Here is a 9886-nt window from a genome sequence, read left to right as displayed (position 1 = left end):
AAGCCCATTTCTTCCTCTTGATTTCGACTAGGATGAGGAGAACTCGAGCAGCTGTGTTGGCCGCCTCATTGTCCGTCGAGCATCTGGCACGCAGCCTCTCTCTGACACGGTTGACAACCCCTCACCCTTATTAAGCTACACAGAAATTACGGAGTACTCTCAGATCACAAGACGGAAATATCATCTTTCTCACAAAACCCTAAGTAAATATGAAGAGCACATAATCAGGCGACTACAAACTAATATTCTGCCCAATCCTTAACTAATGAGTAAATGGTACCCAGACATCTACGATTCGTCCTGCCTCTTCTGTGGAGCAGTCGGCACACTCTTTCACGCGGTTTGGGAATGTCAAGAAAACCCAGACTTGGACAGCAATCCCGATCAGACTTATGAGCGCAGGGAGGCAGCCCTTCATAGCCACCGCCCCGTCGACCAGAAATCGCTGGTTGAGAGGTGCCGGATTATGATGGCGACCAATGGGTTCTCGTACTGAACCCGCCCAGTTTTTATGCTCTGAATAAATGTTTTTCCTGCTCCTCTACTAGGATGTCATTAACCAGCGTTTCTTCCCTCACCCACTCTGCCCGCTTCCGGTCTCTTAACGTTACACCTATAATTTTTCTTTCCATGGCTCGCTGCGTTGTTCTTAACTTTAGCTGAACCCCTTTCGTTAGCCTCCATGTTTCTGCCCCGAAGCTGAGTTCCGGCAAGATAAAGCTGTTGTACACTTTTCTTTTAAGGGATATTGGTAAACTGCTATTCATTATCTGAGTGAACCTGCCATATGCTCTCCACCCCATTCTTGTCCTTCCAGTTATTTCCCTCTCATAATACCGACCAGCTGTCACTACCTGCCCTAAGTATTCCTTTACCACTTCGACCACCTCGCTTCCATTTGTGAACTGCTGTTCCCTTGCTAGGCTGTTGATAATTACTTTGGTTTGCTGCGTGTTAATTTTTAAACCCACCGTTTTGCTCTGCCTGTCTAAACCATTGATCATGTTTTGAAATTTATCTCTTGTGGGACTCAGCAAGGCAATGTCATCAGCGAATCACAGATTAATTAGGTATTCTTCATTTACTCTTATATCCAACTGTTCCCAATTCAGGCCTCGGAATACCTCCTGTAAATAAGCGGTGATTAGCATTGGGAAGATCGTGTCTATTGGCCTGACGCCCTTCATTATTGGAATTTTACTGCTGGCTTTATGGATGGCTATGGCAGCTGTGCCGTTGCTACAGACGTCTTCCAGTATTTTCACATAAGGCTCTTCTACACCCTGATTCCGCAATGCCTGTACGACAGCTGTGGTTTCCATACGGTGGAATACTTTCTCGTAATCAAAGAAGACTATATATAGGGGTTGGTTATATTCAGTGCATTTATCCATCCCCTGAGGGACAATGTGAATATGATCTATTGTTGAATATCCTGATCATTTGGTTGATTAAAGTCTGATGTTTCCCTGACTTTATTAGCGATTACCTTAGTAAATACCTTGTAGGCAATGGACAGTAAGCTGATCGGTCTGTAATTTCTCAAGTCTTTGGCGTCTCCTTTCTTATGAATTCAGATAATGTTTGCGTTCTTCCAAGCTTCTGGTACGGCCGAGGTCATAAAGCATTGCGTATACAAGGTGGCTAGTTTTTCTAGAACAATATCCCCTCCGTCCTTCAGCACATCTGCTTTTACCTGATCTTCACCAGCTGCTTTTCCCCTTTGCATTGCTTCTAAGGCTTTCTTTACATCCTATTTCGCTACTGGCGGGATGACGCGTTGCTATGCTCTACTGTCTCTCTCATTAATGCTCTGATTACATTCACAACTGTTAAGATTTGTGTAAAACTCTTCGGCTACTTTAACTATATTAGCCATATTGCTGATGACATTGCCCTCCTTGTTTCTTAAACCATACATCTGATTTTTACCAATGCCTAGTTTCCATCTTCAACGCTTTCAGGCTACCGGCGTTCTTTCGAGCATGCTCGATCCTCTCCATATTGAACTTTTTTATGTCGCTACCCCCCTTTCAATTCTTTATTAATTTCGATAACTATGCTAGTTCTATCCTGTCTGTAGGGTTAGACGCTCTCTTGCTTCGGCGTTTCTTAATCAGATATTTCGTCTCTTGAGATTGCTTTCCGGTATCCTGTCGAACCGTCCTACCGCCTACTTCTACTGCGCACTCTGTAATGATGGGTGTTAGATTATCGTTCATTGTATGGACATTAGGATCGTCTTCCTCACTTAAGGCTGAGTATCTGTTCTGCAGCGAGATCCTGATTCCTCTATTTTCGCTCTTATCGCTAACTCGTTAATTGATTTCTTCACAAGCTTCTTTCGTTCCCTTCTCAAGTCTAAGCTAATTCGAGACCTTACTATTCTGTGGTCGCTACAGCGCACCTTTTCGAGGACGTCCACATCCTGAAGGATGCCAGGTTGAGCGCATTGGTATTGTTTTTCTACTCCCCACGCATCGCTTACAGGCCAGTAGTTTCGAGCGCCGGATGGCTATAGGACAACCGCTCACGTATAGGGGGCTACTCGCCGCGGTGGCTTTGGCTTTGGTGTTCACATGCCGACACCAGTGAAGTCAAAATACACAAATGGTCTGGTGGACTGCGGTGTCACCGCATGGTGAACAAGTCCTAGGGGCAAAATTAATCCCAAGTCCTGCAAAACGGCGCCTGTTAGTGTCAATGTGTTGCTTCGGGATCTGGAACTCCAGAATGTATAATCTGAATCCAAGGGGTACTGATACCAAATGTTCCATCTGTAGACGGCAATTTATTTCATAAGACTACTTACACCTCTGCTCTGTACATAATTAAATATCTTTCTACCCGCAATAAAAGTACTCTGCCAGGCTCAGAAGTCTTACATTCTGCAGCTGAGATGCATACCAGCAGGGCAAGCGGACGAGGACAAATACAGAAATTTCAGTGTTAGTCCGATTGGTTGCTTCTGTGCTTATTTGGCAGTGTCATTACTACACGGTGTCGCTTACGCAAGTTTACTTTGTTAACTTATAAACCCTGTCTGTTTTCTACATGTGTTCTTCAGTATTGGTACATGGCGATCTGCATCAGTGTCAGCGACACGCAACATCGCCAAGGTCTCTATAAGGCGAAATTGGCCTGTACCCGACTCTGAGCATGAAGATTCCTTGCTTACCTCCAAATGGTACGAATGGAATAAGGGTAACCAGTGGCAGATCAAGGTAAAAGTTTACAGCTATCATGTTAAACAGACAAGAGATAGAAAAAAAAAGATATTCAACGGCTTCTGCTATATAGGTATTCATTTAGCGTCGCACTTAGCGGACTCAAAAGAAGCACGCCATCATGTTTACCCACGCCAATTAGTTTCATAAGACTACGTAGGCCTCTACTATGTACAGTCGGGGACAAAAGTCTGGAGACCACATGTTCCTCAAACGAAGCCAATAGCTCTGCTATATGCCGTGGTCTCCAGATTTTTGTCCCCGACTGTACATAAATAAATTAATTTCTGCCCTAAATAAGAGTGCTGTGCCAGGCTCAGAGGTCTTACTCTCTGCAGCTGAGATGGCATGCCAGCAGGGCGAACAGACGAGGACAAATATAGAAATTTCAGTGTTCGTCTGATTGGTTACTTCTGTGCTTATTTGGCAGTGTCATTACTACACGGTGTCGCTTACGCTAATTTACTTTGTTAACTTATAAACCCTGTCTGTTTTCTACATGTGTTCTTCAGTATTGGTACATGGCGATCTGCATCAGTGTCAGCGACACGCAACATCGGCAAGGTCTATATAAGGCGAAATTGGACTGTACCCGACTCTGAGCATGAAGATTCCTTGCTTACCTCCAAATGGTACGAATGGAATAAGGGTAACCAGTGGCAGATCAAGGTGAAAGTTTACAGCTATCATGTTAAAACCGACAAGATATAGAAAAAAAGATATTAAACGGCTTCTGCTATATAGGTATTCATTTAGCGTCGCACTTAGCGGACTCAAAAGAAGCACGCCATCATGTCAACACACGCTGGCGCAGCGCTGTCGGGTGTGTAAAGAAAACTGCTCATTTTTGTGCTGGTTTTGATGCCCCACATGGTGCGTTTGAAAAATGGTACAAGGCTACTCTGCTGCGGTGCCCAAAAAACTGGGGCCACGGATTCATCGTTCATATAAAAAGAAAGAGGGTAGGAAAAAAGGCCAAAACGATAGCAGAGCGTGGTTTCGATCCACGAACCTCTGGGTTATGGGCCCAGCACGCTTCCACTGCGCCACTCTGCTTTTTTTTCTTCTTTATTACCGGTAAACAATACATAAAAATCTCTAGCCACACTTTGGCTGAGACAATGGGTTAAAACTTTTCCATATTAATCAGTTCATCTATAACTGCCACCCAGTCCGGCGGCTGGGGTTGACTGCGGAGAACATCTCTCAGGAAAACTGCACTTTCTATAAAGTTTTCTCTCACTGGTCGCACATTTGCGTCGGCGTGCCTGGCCGCCATTCTCGTTTTCCAGATGCTGTGGAGGCCCAGTAGCATAAACATGTCGTAAGGAACTTCCTCACTTTCTATAGGTAGAAACCGGATGCCATAAGGAGTTACAGGTAGTTCTTTCTTCAATGTTCTGTGCAAGATGTCCCAGTGGAAAACCGGGTCCCAGCAGTCGATAAACACATGTTCGATGGTCTCGGGTTTTTTGCAGAGTATGCAGTCGGTGGTCCAGGGCACAAAAATGCCTTTATCGTTTAGCCATGTTTTCACCGGAAGGGTACCGGTATGAAGTTTAAAGAAAAAGGATTTGACAGTCGGTCTTACCGGCATCTTCTTAACTCGCTTTAACACATCTTTGCCTGGGCCTCCGCAGCAAAAGGAACGGTATAAGGGAGCAGGTATAAATATATCTAGCAAATCTTTGTACAGGCTCTTTCACACTTGTAGGGAAACTGGGAGCGCGTGGCCATCGCGCTTCGCGAAGCGCTGCCGCCGACAGCCGAAGAGAATCGGCTGCAAAGACGCATGCGCGAAACAAGCACGGGCGGTTGCTCTTTCTGCGCATGCACATTGAGGCACCAATTTTCGCTGCCTCTCGCCCGCATCGTTACTCGATGCAGGGCGGTCACGCGCTCCAAGTTTCCCTACAAGTGTGAAACAGCCTGTACAGTTTTTTTCCTGGGTACAGCAGATAGATACTGTGTAGAAAAGTGAGCGCTCAAAGTGCGAAAGGCTGCCACAACTTCACGCAAAAAACCTGTTACAGCACGATTCGTGGCCGGGTAACTGGACACAACAAATTCCGGCAACACGTTGCCTCAGCGCACCTGCAACATTGTGCGCAACAAGGGATCGGTTTGATCACGTAGAAACAAAAATCTTGAGACAACTTGCTTCAGAAACAAATTAGAAAGACCAAGGCCGCCCCTTTTGACCGGAAGGAACAGATTAACTCGACTTGTTCGCTCCCAATTTGAGCTTTAAATAAAGACAGCAAACACTCTATGCAGCTTCTGCAGGTTTGCTCGGGTAATGAGCACGAACTGCAATAAATACCAAATTCTGGCTATTAAAAATACATTGCACACACTTACGCGCGCAAAAACAGAAAGGTCACATCCTTTCCAGCCATCCGCTTTTCTCCTTGCACTCTAAGTTATCTCACCCCACAACTCCGTACTGCTTTTATAGTGCTCCAAGGGTACCCCCAAGTACGTCGCAGGGGCGGTCGTCCATTTCATGTTAGCAAACACGGCAGGTGTGCTGTCCCAATCACCATGCCAAAAACCTATGCACTTATCCCAGTTAATTTCGGACCCAGTCTTTTTGCAATATTCCCCCGCATCTTTCACAACTTCTTTAACGCTTTCTTGATCCGCGCAAAAAACAGCAATATCATCAGCGTAAGCAAGCACTTTTACTTGCGCCGACAGAAGAGTGAAACCGCAGATCCCATCATTGTGCAACAGTGATAAGAGAAAAGGCTCAAGGTAGATCGCAAAGAGCAAAGGCGAGAGCGGGCAACCCTGCCTGACCGAAGAACACACAGGTACAGGTTCAGTCAGCTGTTTGTTCACTATAATTCGGGTAACACAGTTGTCGTACGCCATCTGTACACCTTGTATTATCACAGAGCCGACGTTGGCATATTCTAGAATGGCGAAAAGAATGTCGTGCGACACTCGATCGAAGGCCTTTGCAAGGTCAAGCTGTATCATGGCAACTCGGCCCCTGAAGGCATCGCAGCATTCAAGAACAGTTCTAGCAATGTGCACATTTGTTCCAATGGTGCGACCTTTAATACCGCACGTTTGATGGGGCCCTACGAGGTCCTTTATGACCTTCTGCAGTCTGTTGGCAAGAATCTTCATAAACACTTTATAGTCAACGTTGGTTAGGCTTATCGGCCGATAAGCAACAACGGACAGAAGTTTAGCCTGGTCCTCACTCTTGGGTATTAAAACCACGTGTGCTGTTTTAAATGATGGTGGCATTTTCTTTGTCTCATAAATTTCGGTGAAGACGCAGTGGAGGGCTTGGGTGAGTTCGGCTTTGAACTTCTTATAAAATTCACTACCTAAGCCGTCAGGACCGGGAGATTTTCCGGCACTCATCTCTTCGATTGCTCTTCCCACTTCGCTTACGCTGATTGGTACCTCCAGCCCTTGTTTTATATCGTCTCCTAGTTTTGGCATACGGGACAAGAACGTGTTTGCAAATCACTCTTCTTCAAGCCGTCGCCGCCCAAGCAATTCCCGATACTGCTCAACAAACGCCAACTGAATCACTTTGCTATCATTTGTTACCTCGTTTCTGTACCTGATTTGTCTTACTTCATTCTGAGTCGCGTACTTCTTTTCGTCACTAAGCGAGCGTTTAGTAGGTACTTGGTCAAGCCAGAGGCGTTCAGCACGGGCCCGTATCATGGCAGCTGTATACTTGTCTTTTTCGATAATCTCAAGTTTACTTTTTGTATCTCTTATTTCTTTCTTATATCTTCCCGGCTGGGAACTTTCCAGGCTTACGAGCAAGTCAAGTTGGCAATGTAGTTCTTTTTCTTTAACACGTTTATCGTGGCATATGATGCTTGCCCTTTCAATGGCGTTTATTTTCACTTGCTCTTTGAAATCTTCCCACCTAATTACCCAGTTCCCAGGCTCTGCTGATAGCAATGCTTTAATGCATTCATTAACTTTAATGTCAAAGCGTTCATCCTCGAGTAACTGTGCGTTAAACTTCCTCATGTCCCACGAGAAACGAGATTTCTTGTCTTTGTTCCCCAGGGTAAACGTAACTAAGCTGTGGTCAGTAAAACACATGTTTTACCTCGTAGCTATTGCACAAAGGAATCAGATCAAGCGACACATACGCTCTGTCATGTCTCGCGTGACTTTCACCCTGGAAGTGAGTAAAATGCGGCGCTACCGAAAGAACTTCAGCAACATCATCTAAACCATTTTCTTGCACAATCGAATTCAACAATTCCGCACTTTTGTCACGAAGGAGTCTTTTTGTAATTCTATCCTCTGCTTTACAAACGCAGTTAAAGTCGCCCAAAAGCACAATTAACCGCTCACAGCACACATATTGTTCAAGGCGCTCAAAAAATCCCATGCGCTCGTTCTCCCTGTTAGGGGCATACACGCATATGACTCTCCTTAGCAAATTGCAATAAAAACATCCACTACAACCAAACGGCCAGTTTGACACACAGTTAAATTCTGCTCGACAATCCCCAGAGAATTCCTAATAAATACAGCACAACCGCCCGATGTGCCAGAAGAATGGCACACACAAACATTGTAGCGTGCCGTAAAAGGCTGCACCATAAGGTCCGCCTGTTCCTGTCTTTCAACTTTCGTCTCCTGTACGGCTATTATGTCTAGGTCATTATCAACGAACAGCCGGCTTAGTTGGCACTGACGCTTCTTGGAAGCCAGTCCCCTGACATTAATTGTTGCAATGCGCAACGCTCTAAGAGGTGTAGAAGCCATCTAGTTTAGGTACAGGAGCCATATGGTGCATACCTCGGGACACAAGGCGACGGTGCGGGTGACTTGCCTAGTCTGAGGTGCTCGATGGGTGCGGTGCCGGTAATCCAAAGTCTCTTGCACAAGTGCCTCTTGCGTATGGACTGGAAAATCAGCCCATGCAGTCCGTTACCGAAAAAGGCCATCTCACGCCCACAGAAACCACTCACAGGGCACTCACTCCAACTAAGGCGGCGGCTTAGCCGCCGCTCGTTGATCGGCCTGTACATTCGGCCGCGGTTTCAACGTCGTTCGCCTGACACCAACAGTCTTCTGCGGCAGCTCGTCGCCTTCGCTCACTTTGGGCTCTCCATTCGCACTGTGCTCGTGCGGTCGCTTCCCTGCTTGGTTGCTGGTTGATGCATGTGACACTTCCATGCTGTCACCATGCTGGGGAACGACGGGAGCTGACGCCCCACTGCTCAAGACTTCGTCCGTTGGCGCCTTGACTTCTGCAGGCTGCGCTACCTGTTGCTGCCGCTTACTGCTGGGCTCCTCTACGCTTGTGGATATTTCCGGAGGGGGCACAGCTGGGGTCTTCTCAACTCTGTCCCCTGCCTCTGCTGCAGCGACTTCCGCGTCAGCCTCGTTCATGACAAGTTCGGACGAAATGTCAGTGTTGACTGGGACGGCAGCACTCGCGTACGTGCGTAAGCAGCTGCTTTCTTCGTGCCCGTAGCGACGACAGGCGCCGCATCGTGGAACCTTGCACTCACGACGAATGTGCCCAGTGCCGTGGCAGCGCAGACACAGCGGAGCTCTGCCCGGTACAACCACGAGAGCCAGCTCACCGCCAACCCTGACTTCGTGAGGAAGGTCTTCCAGCTTCACGCCAGGATTCATTTTCAATGAAAACAAGCGTGTTGTTGACCCCTTGCTGGCGACACCCTGGGCGCGCCACCGCTCCTTAGTGACTTCGCTCACCTTGCCGTACGGAGCAAAGGCTACCCTCACGTCTTCGTCGGGCACGTTGTGCAGCAGCCAGTGCAGCTTGACGCGGACGTCCTGGTTTGCCGGGTCGATGAAGAGACAGCGGCGGTCCTCGACTTTCAGTGCGCCGGCAGAAAGAATTTTCGTCACCGCCTCAGCACTCGCGAAAGTAACAGCCCATACATGGCTCATGCGATACGCCCCCAAGGCGATAACCTCGGGGAGCAGCATCAGCTGAGCCAGCGCATCCCTGAAATCTTCGACCCGATAAGGACGGGCCCGCACGTCAGCGTGCAAAAAAAACTGTGTTCAACACAACACGTCCTGTAGGAAGGGTAGGCAGAATCACCTGATACTCTTCATCCGAGGCAAAAGCCCTGTTTCCGCGGCCAGACATGACCGCTGTAGCTGCTCCAACGGAGCCCGTCATCGCACGTCCGTCACGCTCGGTGGCCGGAAGTCGAATCACTGCGCCACTCTGCTGATTGCGCTGCACTGCAACGTAGCCTATATTAGAATGCAAATTGTAGTACAGATTGAATCCTACGGTTGAAGTTGAAAAAAAAAGGATAGAAGAAAAAGAAGACAAAAACCACAGCAGAGCGTGGCTTCGAACCACGGACCTCTGGGTTATGGGCCCAGCACGCTTCCACTGCGCCACTCTGCTGATTGCGCTGCACTGCAACGTAGCCTATATTAGAATGCAAATTGTAGTACAGATTGAATCCTACTGTTGAAGTTGAAAAAAAAATGATAGAAGAAAAAAGACAAAAACCATAGCAGAGCGCGGTTTCGATCCACGGACCTCTGGGATATGAGCCCAGCACGCTTCCACTGCGCCACTCTGATGATTGCGGTGCACTTCAATGTAGCCTATATTAGAATGCAAATTCTAGTACAGATTGAATCCTACTGTTGAGAAAAAAAGGATA

General features: G+C 47.2%; 1 non-coding gene across 1 annotated transcript; it reads right to left on the bottom strand.

The window, feature by feature from the left end:
- Positions 1–9549: 9549 nt before the first annotated feature.
- Positions 9550–9621, bottom strand: TRNAM-CAU (transfer RNA methionine (anticodon CAU)). The gene has a single exon. It is a non-coding gene; the product is annotated as a tRNA-Met (tRNA).
- Between the last annotated feature and the right edge of the window lie 265 nt (positions 9622–9886).

Source organism: Amblyomma americanum, chromosome 3 (genome assembly GCF_052857255.1).
Source record: "Amblyomma americanum isolate KBUSLIRL-KWMA chromosome 3, ASM5285725v1, whole genome shotgun sequence".
Lineage (NCBI taxonomy): Eukaryota > Metazoa > Arthropoda > Arachnida > Ixodida > Ixodidae > Amblyomma > Amblyomma americanum.
The sequence above is the reverse complement of the archived record's forward strand: the minus strand, read 5'-3'. Positions and strand labels throughout refer to the sequence as shown.